The sequence below is a fragment of the Bombus pascuorum genome, chromosome 8 (assembly GCF_905332965.1).
Source record: "Bombus pascuorum chromosome 8, iyBomPasc1.1, whole genome shotgun sequence".
In the NCBI taxonomy this organism is placed as follows: domain Eukaryota; kingdom Metazoa; phylum Arthropoda; class Insecta; order Hymenoptera; family Apidae; genus Bombus; species Bombus pascuorum.
The window spans coordinates 8765180-8781329 of record NC_083495.1 but is presented as its reverse complement, the minus strand read 5'-3'; the positions used below and the strand labels follow the sequence as shown (position 1 = coordinate 8781329).

The window sequence follows — 16150 nt, the reverse complement described above, 5'->3', positions numbered from 1 at the left end:
AAGAAACAATAATAAAAGAGATTAAATAATACGTTAAATGAATTTATTATATTGTATCTACGATTTTATGGAATTTTTTATCAAATTAAATAAAGCGATTTGTTCACAATGTAACAATTTATTACGAAATTTTGAAATTAATAAAATAAAAATATAAAAGACTGTTAATATAGAAATATTTATTTATTACGGAGAAATTCTCTCTCTCCCTCTATTTCTATAGCAGTGAACGGATATTAAATAATATTAATATATGTACGTATAATAACATTTATATCAGAAGAATTTTATTTTTTTAATTAAAAAGACACAAATTCTGGAAAATAATTTTGCACCGCCCGAAGCAGACAATGTAGTTATGTAATTCTATTCTGATAAAACAAAAAATGTACGTAAAAAAAAAAAACAAGCAGAAAAGACTGCTAAATTTTCATACGTATATCCTGGTTTTTATAAAGTTCATTTTTCAAACATTTTTCAAATTGAACATTTGATACAATGCCACGACTCATATTCAAATTTTTAAAAAAATAATCGTTATACCAAATACGTTGCACGATAAGATATTAAAAAGATCTATAGAAATATGTAAAAATTACTGAAAGAGCCACTTTAATTTGGCTCGTTAAAAAAACCAAAATAAAGGAACTGAAGGCGCAAAGGAAACCCAAGCCGTGTTTGAGTTAGGTCAGTGCAAACACTTTTACAGGTAGTAAATGTGAAACCAGTAACAAGCAAAGGTTAATCCTTTGAATCCATTACCTAAACACTTCTCGTGCTTATTGCATGTTCTCTCGTAAACGGAAACATGATATATTATTGTTTGAAGGACAATCAGTAACTCTGTTAGCACTTCAAAAGAACCGTAAAATGTCCTGCTACAAGAACGACTAACAATACAAGTTTACTTTACAGACGCGATACAGCCTCTATTCAAGCATAGCTTCTTAAGCTTCCTAAGCTTCTTAAGAATATAGATATAGATACTATTCTTTCAATCTTCGACATTCTATGAAGTTTAACACCTTCGAGCATAATTGAATAGACACTTCACCGAACGTTTAAAATGCAAACAACTATTTTGAAATGTTAGTATCAAGATGAATTAAAAGTCACTGCACGGATTATTACTAATTCTAATGTTCCTCTAATTCTCTATTTAAAACACAGTAAAATGACAAAAGCCAATAATTAACTTTTAAAGAGCCGCAATAAAGCAGAGGTTTCGGTTTTTATTTTTATAGGGGTTGCGTACCAAATAAGTGTTTCTTTGGTTCTATAGAGACCACTAATTCCGCAAAATTTTCAAGAAAAGAAATCATCATCGCTTTCTTGCTCTGTTTACTAGCAGACATAAAAACGTCAGAAAGATCAATTTAGCAAGGTGAAAGTGGAGACTTTGGCCTTTAAAGTAACCTCAAGTCCATCGTTATACGACTTTTCTCAACGAAGTTATAACAGTTCAGAAACCGAGAATTTTTCAGGAAAAATTTCTTGACTTTCCGATTTTTCGTACGATTAGACTGCGGATATTTGCGTAAATTCAGGGCTTTATAAACTATTAACATAAGCGAAGAAATAGAACCTAAACAGGGACTTATTACGCCTATTGTGTTTCTCGTATTTTACATATCTTTGCATATTACGTGCATTTTTGCACATTTAAATCTCTCATAAATGCATAAATGTCGACAATCTAGTAATAACTAACATTAAAATACTATTTCATATTTTTTTTCCTTTCTCGTTTTTTTTCAATATGAAAATTCAAACTATTCCCTTGTAACGTGTTCGATAATTAAATGGAATGAAATTAATTTAATATCAAAGTGAAATTACAACCTTACTAAACAGAAAGAAAAGAAATATCTAACAAGATAACCGTAGTAAAATCTACAAGCAGCCAATTACTAAAATGAAAGGATGTAATCTTCATATTCAAAGGCAAATTCACGTCAATATTTTATGTCCATAACGCTGGTAATTGAACGGTTTATTCCGTGTCCCAGCTAACGCCACTTTCCACGCTACGATGACGTAAGGTGCTCCTTTTCCAAGAAAACAAATTAAAAAGATTGTCATCGGTATCGTGGCCCATGTTAATCGTGCAAGTAGAAAGCGGGCAGAATACATCGTTGCTTTATCTCCTGATAAGCCGATTTCGCTGGTTGACCAGCTTTTATATCCCTAAATCCCATAAATTAGCCGAAACCTATTAATAGAAAACGGACACGTCAACGAATGATTTCTAAACTCCGCCCAATACAAGGAGAAAATTAAATCTCGACACGTGTATACTATTTTGAAATGCGGCATTGTGTACAAAAGGTCATTCGCGATAGTGATCTCATAATGCCAACTAATCACATTTTTAGGAAATACTCGCAGGGGATGTTACGCAGGAACGAATTTCTGAATATTTGCTTCTCGATGATAATGATTTATGGTCCCTCTCTCTCTCTCTCTCTCTCTCTCTGTCTTCGTTTACAAATCTCGAGAAATTAATGAAGTTCTAAATTACACAGTATAACTTTCTTAATTTTCACTTCAACGCGTACAAAACGAATCGTGAGACAAATGGAAGTCACACATGTGAGTAACTCGTTTGAAATATTGCAAACAGAATGGTAGATAATAAGAATGAATTTATTGCAAAAGTACTGTTACTCGAAGAAATGTCTTAATTATTGAGAAAATTAAATGTCGCGCAAAGTATCAATTATTTTCAATTCATCATATTTTTGGCGTGAAGTAGCAACGATTCTTGAATCGAATACGTTTCAAGGAGCTGGAATAACACAAAGTTAAATTACGCGTTAAATAACATAAAATCAAAACAGAACATTTCTATTTGTGAGCGTTTGCACAATATGTAAGCACTGTATATTTGATACATGTTTTATAAGACCTAGTTTTAGCTTGGCGTAACTCGATTCATGAAATACAATGAATTACTCGATCACAATGAGTTATTATCCTCGTTAACCGACAACTTCCTACATCGTGCCTGAAAATTAGTAGCTCTATCATCGAAAACGACTGCAATATCATTTTCAAAGCGTTCCCTTCGTTCGAAGCGTTCTACAACGCGAAAATTCCACCGACGAGGTTGCATCGAGATTGATTGTGTCTCATTAATGCGGTGACGTGTATCGCCGTGTACCGTTTACGAGGACAATGTTAGGCGAACGTGAAATTAAAATTGTACCGCGCGGTATTGCAAAATAAGCATAAAAAATTCACCGCTATAAATCGCCAGGGCGGCGTGCAAGCATTTTATCGTTGCACTAAAAGCGTTTTAAAATTAAAAGCGACATTATCTAGACTTTGGTTAAGCGAAGCTCATACAAGTTTTACGAGCACCACTGATACCTCTATAAATAGTTTGGGTATCAAAGATCTCGCGTTGTTTGCCGTTCAAAATTAATCTCGTCAACGTATATCCGACATAGTAAGCGTAGTTAGAAACGATGATAATCGGTAATACGACTTATTCGTGATCGGGCAATATTAAATTCCGTGTAGTGGTACATGGCCGAAATAATTCCTGTAGCGCGTCTAAAAGAACCCGCATGAACCATCCAATCGATATGTGCAATGTCAAGTGCCCTGCCCCTTTACATCGCGTGAAAGCTCAATGAATCTATTTAAAGATCACATTACGATCACGCTGTCATCAAAAAACGAACGAACGAGCGCCGTATCGGAGTGTGAAATATGCATCATGTATAGCTACTGTATCGCGCGAGATATTCGATTCGTACAAGTCTCGTTATCTTTTATCAATTTGTCGTTAATTTATCTGCGTACGTTTCAAATTCCAGTACTCGTTTATTACACTGGGATATTGCAGGCACGTTAATTATATAAGGAGAACGACAATTTCTTACGATCATGCTAAGCTTGATACGATTAAGAAGCGGTCACGATCACGATCTCGATCGCGCAGACTATTCGAATATCGGTCGGTTCCATGCAAACGACATTTGTGTGGGAGAGGTTCGTTATCAGTACAAATTACCTGTGCTCCTACGCGTTTAATTTAGTTCGCAGCGTGCAATAATAATGCTCACACGACAGCCGTAATTGCGTTGGATCGATGATAACGATTCAAGATCCAATCACGGTATGTCAGTTTTCGACGAAATGAAAACAAAAAAGCATTTAGATCGGGAAACGAGTATCAACGAAACGAAATATTTAAGTCAGTCAAGTTCCCCGGAAATTTGATCAACATGAAATTTCACGTTAAATTAAGTTTCATAATATTTGCATAACGTATGAACTGTTCCTAATTACAGGATAATTCAGATAGAAATGAACTAATGGACCGAGCAAAATGGCCAATGCGTCACAGCTGCATTATTATAGCGATTGTAATTAAGCACGTCTGTGAATTTTACATTATATTTCTATAACATTTTCACAGACATTAATTCTTTAATTACTAGTAAAGATAATGTTATTTCTCATAGCCGTAAGAGCTAGTATTATCCTGTGGTTTAAGATGCTGTAAGATCTTATTCTATTGCCTGAAAATAAGTTTCTACTTATAGTACGTAGAATGGGCGATTTTCAAGAAAATCTAATAGATCAGCTTAATGCAATAATATCATTTTTGTTGAAAGGTCAGATGAACCAAAGCAAATTTGTTTTCGAAGCTATTTATAACGATAGTGTGTTGTAATTACCGCACGTTCTGAGAAGATAACTTCTTGTTAGTACAACACTGGCAAACATAATAATTCAAGCATCTAAAATACAGTAGACTTCTTATTATACATTAAGCTCCACTTTAATCGATTATATCTTTTATTAACAGATCCATGAAGAAAAAAATCCAGTCAAACACAAGTGAATACATTTATATTAAAATGACATAAAAGGGAAATTAGATATACGTATGAAGAGGCTAATTCAGAAATTCTGTTTTCTTAACATTATAATTTAATATGACTTATTATTAGAATTAGCAATTAGCAAACTGTCCAAATTATTTATTTCTCACCTAAATTCATAAATATTCAATATATATTATTTGTCATAATATATTATATCTATATGTAATATGTAAATGATTAATATCATACGTGCACATATGCATATATTATTTTATTTACACGCTACAAATGATATTGAGCGTATATTTTCAGATTAACCGGCTAGCCATTTATACAGCGAAAGTACAACCCGCAACGGTCGATTAAGAGAAATCCATCTGTTTCAAAATTACCTTAATATCGTAAATTTAACCCTTTACATTCCACCGATGTCGTTTCGGCGACATTTATAACGCGCAAATTATTATATCATGTTGTTCTCGAATGTATACGATAAAACAGTCAGAAAGATTATTGTACATGCATAAATAAAAATTCACCATCTCTTTATCCTTTCCAAGCATAAGTTTTAGTTTCAAAAAATGCTGGGGTTGCTAATCAACTTGCTTTAAAAATTCCCAACGCATGAATGATTAAAAAAAATGTTAATGAATAAGATAATATTTTTATTCGCGCCAGGAAGAAAGGTAGTTCTACAAGTACTCGTAAAACGTAGAAAATGAATCACCAAGATTTATGTGCAAAAAGTGCGATCGAACAGCGCTACGCATGAAAATTACCCGCGCGAGTAATCGCAAGCAAACGAAGATTTTTCAAGTGTTTAACGAAGACTTATCACAACAATGTTTAAAAGTATCTTTGTTTAATCAGAATGAAACGACGAGTACGCGATACACGCATCAGCCGTAGAACCAGGTGCGTATTCTCGATGTTATCGACTCAGAAACACGCCACGCGGCGCCGTAGTGCGTACAATCAGCACAGCTATAAATTACACACCGCGTGTATTCTTGCGCGTAGATCTTCGACGCCAGGGAACTAAGGGGGGAGCAAAACAAAAAAAAAAAGAAAAGAAAAGGAAAGGGAGAGAAAAAAGCCGGCAGAGAATATACAAGAAACGCGTGTACGCGATCGCAAACGTGCGCCAATGACGATAACAAATTGACACGAACAACGAAACAGGAACATCCCGATCATCGTTTATCTTCACAGCGAACGATTTTATCGTACGAGTACGAGGAAGAAAAGAAAGCGATGGTAACGTCGATCGATCGGCTGCGATGAAAATTCTGATCAACGAGACGAACAACTTAAAAACATTCGGTAAACTCGATACGCCCCGTGGAACGTTATTTCGACGATCGATGCCAACCACAGTTTCTGAACAAGTGAAAACTATAATTAGCCCATTACTCAATACAAAATGCGTCGAAAGCAATTCAGGACCTTGACGGAAATAAGACCGTCAGGCGATGGACGTTATTCCACGAGAATTTGATTTAAGATTTAACCAGCTGATATAAATATTTGATTTAACGATGCTCGTATTCGATTAAATAAATTTCTTAGACCACCTAGCACAGATCGTAAGGAACAGTCAAATATGGTCAAACAATATCTTTTGTTACCATTTATATATCTTAAATACCTTTTTGTTAATTCTTAAAACTTCTAATCTAAATGTACATTATATTTTAGACAATAATTTCACATTTGGCTCAACAAACGGACTCTCTTAATTCACTTGGTAAAATTTATATAACAATCCTCCTGTTAAACGTAGAATAAATAGGTAGATAAATTGGGAATACATTCTTTTTTACATTTAATTAAAATTAACCCACTGGAAGAGTTAATTAGATTAAGATTAAAAATAATCAAGATTCGATCGTACGATCAAGGAAACCAAAATTATAACGGATAGAGATCCATTGTTAAACATCGGATGATAAATTAGAAACGAGCGAGAAGACTACTTGTTTCGTGACAAACGAGAGCTCCGGTCGGTAAAGAAAAAGGAGGTTGGCAACGGTCGTAAAAAAGACAGCCCTCAGGTTTTAATAAACGGGCCAGAGTCAGATTAGTCTGAATTGAGTTCCACCCCACCTTAGAGGAGTCCACGAAATACGAGTGTAGATACATAGACACGGAGAGGTGGCTTGCAGATTGTACTAAAATTGCGAGTCACGGGAATTTCCATCGGTATGGCCAGCCGACCTCTGCCAGTTTTTCCCATCTCTCTCTCTCTCTTTCTCTCGTATTCTCAAGGAACAAAGTTGCAAGGATTCAGGGAGAGAAAGTTAAGAGGAACAGTCGGACAGGAAACGTGAAAATGCGGCAAACACAATGAAACTATGAAGAACGTGATAGGGGGTAGAATGGAACCATAGAATAGGAACCATAGAGAAGAAAGGAGAAGAGAAACACTTGGCGTCCACGGCGACAGAAGGCTTTGGGTTTACCGCTGTTTCTGGTTTTCTCGTATCCCATTTACAGGATCGCCCTTCTAGAGCGTCCCTCCCTGTTGAAAGAGAGGCAACTTTATCTCAGACCTTCCCGAGGCAGAACATCGCGGTAACTAAGTACCCCAGCCACGTGTGCCTCTTCTGCTAGATTGACCCTGGCCACGATTATTTTTTCATTCATCATCGGGCAACATGAAATATTTGACTTTTTCGAGCTCATATTTCTCCAAACGAGGAACACGTAGGAAGAACACCAATTATGGATTGGTGTCGCGAAATACTGTAGGACTCGAACGAAAAATTCAGATTCAACTCCTGCAGGATTCGAACACCCGATCGCCGGTTTCGTAAGCAGTGGGAATTACCGTTACGCTACCGACGTTATGAGAAACTCGTTCTTACTTAAACCTTCTGTTAAGTTCGTCCGATCCTCGATTATACACTTGGATAGCACATATGTCTATCCTATAGAGTGTACTCCTGTTTGTCCACAAGTTTCAAAATCTTTGCTACCATAACTCTTTTTTTTAATAACTGTCAGTCTTTTCTTCTTTTTATTCTACTTTTCTTGCTCACAGACATAAATCAACCGCGATACTTCGTAATTAAATTGATTCGTAATAGATAAAAAAAGAAAAAAGAAGAAACGTCGTGTTAGAAAGAGTATTAAGTCGAAAACATACCAAAAATTAAGGAAACACAATTACGCGGCAAATAATGCAAAAGAGGTAACAGGATTAGATAGGAAATTTTCTCAACTTTAAATCACCTTGCGAAACCTTATTTAAATGCAGGTTATAAATTTCGTATCAACGGGGAACGAGTACGTATAACGTACAGTGTACAGTCTCCCGTGATATCAATCAAACTCGATGACTCACGAGCATCGTTCCAACGTACGATGTATCACGGGCGCATCCCGAGGCTAACGAGGAACGATGCTAAAATCTAAACTACATCGAGCCATTGACGAGGTATACAGAGTTCGCGAGAAAAACGAAAAACGAAATGAAAGAAAGAGGGAAGAAAAAAAAAAGAGAAGAGTGGATCTTATCGCCGCGACGGTTATGCAACTACGCCGTAGAATTAACAGCTTCGACACGCAACGATGCACCTGTATAGCGATTTTCGTGACGTACCGGTGATTTGGCGTGTTTAGCAAACGACTTGACGAGTCATTAAACAGAGAACACTGGCAATTAATTATCACGTTTGCGTAATCGCCGCTCGACGCCGGTGGAGGTGTGGTTGCGCAACTATCGCTCATTCTGTTCTCTCCTCTCGTCTCCTCTCGTGGCCGAGCGATCCCTCTCTTTATCCCTTTTGCTCGGACCGGGGCCCTGCTGACCCACCGCCCTCGCCTCCGCCATTTCCTTCAGCATCGTCCCAAAAGCAACGGTCTAATCGTTCGTGCTGCTAACCTTAATTTTCCATCGCCACACATACGCTACCGTTCGTAAAATATCCGGACAGTTTGATCGATTAGTGGTAACAGTGTTTGCATTTTACCAAAGTGTATAATATACGAGGGAATTAACGACCGTAGACATTTACGACCTCTTTTTCGAGATCGATAGACTAGAAATTGGAATTGTCTGTTTAAAAAAATTACCAGTATTATTGGTTTCGATTAAGTTCCATTTAATTAGTTTGGTATCATTAGTTAGAATGAAAATCGTCAATGTGCTCGATGATTTTAGGTACCACCGCTTGAATTTATGTACCTGGAGGTTTTATCAGTTTGGAAGAATATTCTTTATCTGCTTTATGGTTTAGGAACTGGGCGATCTGAAGATAAAACTTTTATTGTTACATCAAACGTTTACGATTAATAGGGACACAGAAGAGTGACAAAGTTACGTGGAATTACAAATGACTGTATAGCGTTTCGTGTATCTTGAAATCGTTCGTATTTTAGTTACTCTTGGTCGATGCAAAAATTGCTTCATACAACGAACTTTACAAAATTAAAGTTAAAATATCTTATAAACCGTAAGACCGCAAAATTATCTTATAGAGAATAAAAAGGAACAACGACTAATGTAAAAAGAGACACGTATAATGTTTGCTATTAATACTCCAACATTAAAAAATTCACAAAATGATGAATCTTCTCTTTTGGGAGATACACGCGATTTTTGTTCGTCCTATTCTAATTCTTAAAATTATTACTTCCATCGGTACATATTATCTCTTAATAGCCAATTTTCTATTATTTTCTATTATAGATGTTTATGCAATTTATAAGAAATTTAAACGTTTCAATTTGTACAGAAAGCATATGTCATGCAAAAATATCCAAAATAAAATACTCGTAATAAATAATATTTACAGGATGAACGAAATCTTTATTATTATTATTATCCATTTCTTTAGCTATGCTCGTAAAACTATGGACTGGCATATACCTTCTATTCACAGATATCGTAACAACGAAGTATAAAATAAAAGCGTAGATCCTCTTAGCCGTAATTTCTTGATTAAAAAAATAAAGTTCTTCGTGTCAAAAATAAACGAGTACGTATTGGAATACTTTTTAGTAATGTACATAATATATAGACATCGTATACTGCGAAGCGGCCTGTTGTTTTTCCCTTCGATCGATCTTCATTGATTTCACGGCAGAGCCACTTTTCCTGCCAGCCAACCGGCGGCCGTTTGTGTTACAAATGAGCGAGCGATTCTTCGCTCGATAATAATCGCCGTACATCAACACGCAAGAATGCGGTAGAATATGATTCTATTAAAAGACACGTTCACCAATGGGGAAAGAAGATTAAATGCCGTGACGAGTCGTCAGCTCTACGATGCATTTTAGAAAGCGGTACACGTTCTAGGAACATTTCGATTTTAAAATAACGCGCCACGCGCTGCCAGACCAAGTGAGAAGAAGATATACGGAGAGCCGTGAGAGTAAATGCGACAGGTATTTTAGGAGTACGAAATGATACGTGAAAGTACATGAGAAAAGCATGAATAGTCATATGTATTATCTTAAGTACTACCTATTCTATATTTGTTGAGAATGCTACTTTCGCTTAAATGTTTACGATTAATATAATTGTGAATTTTAATATCTTCGGTACAAATTCTTCTCTGTATTTCGTGGAAAATACTTTATCTTATATCTTTGTGTATACATATTTTAGAGAGACAAGATACGTTCGTGACTTGAATAAAGCTTTCTTTCTTCTTATGAAGATTATGAGCAAGTATACATGAACTAATTGTGGTACAAGTCTACTAAATTGTAAAAAAAAAAGTATTCGATGTTTCAACTTTCAACTCCGAGGAAGATACAGCTGTAATGCGCGCTTTTGCTCGATGAAAATAATTAGAGACTTCGTTGAAGGCATATAAGCGTTCGTAGGCCACAGCAATGGAATTTTTTTCCACGCATATATGTATGTGTTCATAAGCGAAGAAAATTGATTTTGCTTCACGCATACAGATGCCCATAGCTTTATAAAAGTATTTTTAATCAGCACTCTTTTCACAAAGGAAAAAAAGAAGTTTCTGTCTTTCTCATTTGCGTGTATAGAAAGTGAATAGCTCGGAAGAAAAGGTTCATTTGTAAATGGTATTAATATTATTTCACTTTTCATGAATCATACTATTAAAGTAATTGCATACACGAATCGCGTATAAATATGTAATTAATCCTTAGGCCAGAAAGGTACACAAAGTAATTAATACTTTATTTATCTAATCCTTAATTGTTTCTTCTTTTCTGAACGAATATTTCTATTTCTCGTCGAACATTAGAATTTTACGCGCAATCTCATACACATACTGATTAAAGTAGTTGCAAAAAAATAACACAATTTTTTTTTATGGAAAATCATATTTTGTAAAATCAAGCTGGATAGGAATACCAGTTCATAGCTATGTTGAAACTAATTAAAAATTATGTTGAATATTCTAAAACACATTTAGTTTCAATATAAAAATTTGTTACCTACGTGCTTAATAATTGGAATACTGTTTTGAAAAGTGTGTTACGTTGGCATGAAAGTAATCAATTTAGAAGAGAAACTTTAATAGACCCGATATAATTAACATACAATTGACGTTGCAGAACAAACAATGACAATCGATCGAATCGCTTGCGCTTCAATTTATACGTACTCAATCAGATACCGAAAACGTCCACGTGGTTAATTACTTGTTTATAATACCATTATACAACCATCCTCCGAGATTATTAAGCAACTCGTAGCTTTCAATCAGTAATTAATATTTGGTTCGAAATTCGATCCATATCGTCATCGAATGTTTAAGAAACATAAATAACAAATAATATGCGATGAGAAATGCAACAACCTATTGCAACTACTAACAACAGATAAATATTACACGTATTGTATATTTTAATTTCGCTATATAAAATGTAATACTTAAGAAAATTTTAAATTAAGAAAATAAACGAAACTTCTATATTTTCAATTAATTTTTCTCTTATACCCAAGATACGATATTGTTAATATAAAAAATATTGAATATTTATTATTATCTATATAGAAGAAAAATAAAATTGTTAATAATATTAGGTATATGTAGAATAGTTAGTAAATGATTGAAGAATAGTAACTGCAAATAGAAAATAGAAAATATCATATAGAATATGAAAATAAATAAAATATGAAATTAAATGATATCAAATTTAGAGCGTGGTTACTTCATACTCGCGGCTAGAAATAGAATCGATAAGAAAGTATAAACGAAAATAGAGGCAAAGCCGGGTCGTATAAGTATAACGTTGAAACACATTCCAGACCATAGAATGGAAACCGCTCACGGGATTATCCTTTACCCTAGCGCAATTACAAATTTCATGATGGCACTTAACACTATGCAAAGTAAGTATTCTAATGAATATTCAAAGTGCTCAGCCAGGAATAATTGCAATGCCAAGTATCTGTGCTGAATCTCGCAAACTGCGTCGCAACAGCACTAATTTAAATAGATTTACATTAAAAACAAACATGCCAAAACATCCATCTAAACGGGTCAAATATTAATACGTCGTGACACTTCAAGGTACTATTCTTGAACGTACCAACACTTCCCATTTGAATGGAATTATAATTGCAAAAGGGTTCGAATAATTTCAAGAACGAGCAGGTGAATATTTCATTGCCATCAATTTCCTGTCCTTGATGATAATTCCTTTCGTACGCTTCGTTTACCTCAAATTTCAAGTGGCAAACGTTTAATTGTTCCGTCTTTAATTTAATTTAAAACACGGTCCGCAGTTATCAAAGAAAAGTACATAAACTGGCGAACATAAACTAAAATCTGGCACCTCTTGTGCTATAACTTACTAAAAATATTAATACGTTAAGAAAACGATAGAGAGAGAGAGAGACACACACACACAGAGAAGTAACAAGTTTTGGATTACAAACTTTTTTCTTTTTATCGGAGCAATTTTTCATCACAAGATTGAAAAAAAGAAATCTTTGTCTTTTAAATTACGTATCAAATAAGGAGAGATCGATCGACTTATAATTTGAAAAATACACTTGCGCGTGTACAATTGTACTTGTTTTATTATCAAACTTCTTACTAGAGAAATTCTATTGGTACTTGATATGGTAATCGCGTTACGAATATCATAAGCTTTCCGCGAAATTACTTTGCCCGTATCCGAGAGAAATACCAAAGAAAGAACCACGATCAAACGTCTCAGACATCGCAAACTTGCGTCCGAGAATCTCGCAGAACGTTTACCATTTCAACGCGAACAGTAGATATGTATATAGGAGACAAGAGTCAGTCGAAAAAAGTAAAAAAGAAAGGAAGGGACAAGCAGACGAAAGAACGAACGTCAAAGCTGAAGCTACGGTTGATACGAGGAGACAACACGACGGTACACACGAGAAAAGAGAAAAGGGAGAAGGTCGAGGGAGGACCAAGAGTCCGAGCACCTAGGAGGCATGTACGAGAAAAGAGAACGAAAAGAGACAACAGGCCAGTAGATATTATAAATCAAGAAGAGGTCCGTAAAGGGAACGTCGGTGGCGAAGGCGAAAGAAGAGTGAAGAAGAAACTTACGAGGGAAAACAGGGGAGAGTATGCAGGGGTAAGGGATAAGAGAGGAGGGGAAGCATGGTCGTACATCACCGGTGGTATTTACGACGTACCATCGTAAATCAATGATCGCACGAACACCGCAGTTCAACGAAATTCCTTTTCCCTTCCTATATATGCCCCCCTCTCCTTCCTTCCGACCATTCCTCCGCTTCCTGTACACGAGCCGATGTGAGAATCTGTCCTGCCATACATCGCCTTGGACGAAGGATGCTGAAGCTTAAGAATCTTTGAAGGAATCCTTGCCCTACAGCCAAGATATATCGACGATTTATCCGGCAAGACAAAAACTATTTGTCTTCGCTAGCAGAATTTTCGAACGTAAGATGAATTCATCGTTTTCGTCTTGAGCAATTTATGCGGCTACTTTGACAGCATCGCCGATCTTAGAAATCTTTTTCTCAATGAACACGTCGGATCGCGATTATAAGGAGTCTCGTCAAGGTCTATAATTTAGCGATCACCGATTTCGACCAACGGTTCAACGATTTTTTATTACCGACGGCCAATATGCCGTCGATAAATCACTTCTTAAGAGCGATCCTATAGGAACCGCAGCCAGGAAATCATTGTTTCGAAACGATGTCCATCTTATAAATTTAAAGCTTCGCAGATACTTGAATCTAACATAGAGAAAAAGGTAAAAAGTTGAACGAGTTTGCAGCAATTTTCTTATCAAATCTTGTAATCTCATAATCTTTTTATCAAATAAAAAATGAATTATTAAAATTAAAAGAAATTGATACTTTAAAACAGATAGCAAGGCAAGAACATAATTTTGTATCTCTTTCGTTTATACGCACAAGCGCTTTAGCAAATAGGAGACAACTAGAATCGAAGCGTTTCAATTTGTTTTCAGAAAGAATAAAGAACCAGATAAATATATGTACATAAATATAAATCGGAATGATCATGAGTCCGAAAGATTCTCTTGGTCAGAAAAGAAAATGGACCAGTGGGCTAGAGTCATTCAGGTAACGAAGTATTGTTTGCCAGGGTTCTTTAGACGTCGTTTAAACCGTGACTCGTGGCAGCCTGGGAAGGATCGTTTAACAAGGTTTGCAACAGACCAGGTCAGACCTTTTCTCCGCTATGGTACACGATTACGCCACGAGACGATGCCCTTTGCGCTTTGCAGCATCTCAAGGAATCAACTTCCCTCGTTCGACATAAAGGTAAATGTGTCCCGTCGCAACTGATCCCAAGTGATCCGTGTAGAATCACGTTGCGCGATTGTCGAGACCCCGATCCCGTCACTCGCCAAGTCAACTAACCTGGGGAAAGCTGCATCTACGCGCCCATCTAAAGTCACTCACAAAGTACGATTTTACGTCTGTTTAGACCTCGTAGAATGGTTTTAGAAAGATGTTTTTGTAATTCTTTTCGAATTTCCTCTTTATCCATAATTCGATTAACGCTTCTTCTAATAGAGAAGACAATAAACAACAAACTCGTGATAAAGCATTTTACTCTGAGAAATTTTACTTTAAAAGACGATTTGGGAATAGATGAGTATTGTCATTTAACAAAATCAGGTATATCCGAATCCTTGTTGCATCCCTCAAATTGGCGTTATTTTCTCTTAGAATCCAAATTGAATACGTTGATTAAATATTGTATTATTGCTAGCTAATTTGGAAAAATAAGAAATAACCGCTCCAAAGGAAATAATTGATATACAAGGCATACACGTATAGGGAATTTTATAATATAGACAAGAAATTGTTGAAAACTGTTGGAGTGTGAAAATTATTTACGAGATAAACGATCTTGTATCAACTAACCGATAAAAAGATGCTTGAGAACCGCACATGTACTCGTCACGAAACGACCTTCTTCTACCCCAAACAGCTACAAATTTATTTACCTACGCGGCGCACGTCGGAGAATTTAATCCGTGCAATTTTTACACGTTGCGCACAGACGGGACAAATGTGCCCTTAGAAAAAAGGAAAAGCCGGAGGAAGCAAAGGAAGGCAGTGGGAGGATGCGTAACATCTTGGCGGAGACAACCGTAAAAAAGGCACGGTGGAAAAGATGAAAGTGACCCTCGAACGGACTTTGAAAAGAACCATAAAAGTACAATGAGGGGTTAGAAGGAAGACGCCTTCGCTTTCAACGTTCTGGATGAGGACGGGAAAGGGGGCGTTCAACGGAGAGCCTTGGCTCCCAGAAAATTCGTGTTTTTTACTCGAACGTCGGGAAAGATTACAAAGGACGGAAAGGGGACAAAACCTTTTTAAGATCTACGACGAGAGAAGAGGCGACTGTCTCTGTGCTTAGGTGACGAATCTTGCGAGCGCTTGTTACGCTCGATGCTTTATTATCAGAACGAACTGCCGTAAGTCATTTTTGACTAACGATCTCGTTTCTCTGTGAGACCTCACCATGCATACGACTTTACGCACAAAAGAGGGGAATCTCTCACGTGGCAGTGTCCCCCGGTTTCTATCCTAATTTACCAGTCACTTCGCTAATCTTATTTGCCTGACGCTGGACGCAGTTTAATTCCATTAGCGAAATTAAAGTTCTAGCAAGAGCATTTAACCGCGGATCGATACCACTAACCCGCAAACCACTGAGACAAACCCCGATGAAATCAATTCTGAATAACGCGATAATAGAAATTTTTACGTGCGCTTAACAATTTTATGCGGTTAACAATCGTATTTCTTTATTTCTTGTGTGATACGAAGCAAGCGAATGTCGATAGCGAAACTACCAATTTTAGATCTCGAGCTTCTGCATTCA

The 16150-nt window shown here is 36.1% G+C and overlaps 1 protein-coding gene across 1 annotated transcript in view; it reads right to left on the bottom strand.

Annotated features, from left to right (window-relative positions):
* The window catches only part of LOC132910002 (mucin-2-like), a 708972-nt gene that overhangs the window by 360576 nt on the left and 332246 nt on the right, over positions 1 to 16150 (bottom strand). The gene's annotated exons all lie outside the window — the stretch shown is intronic.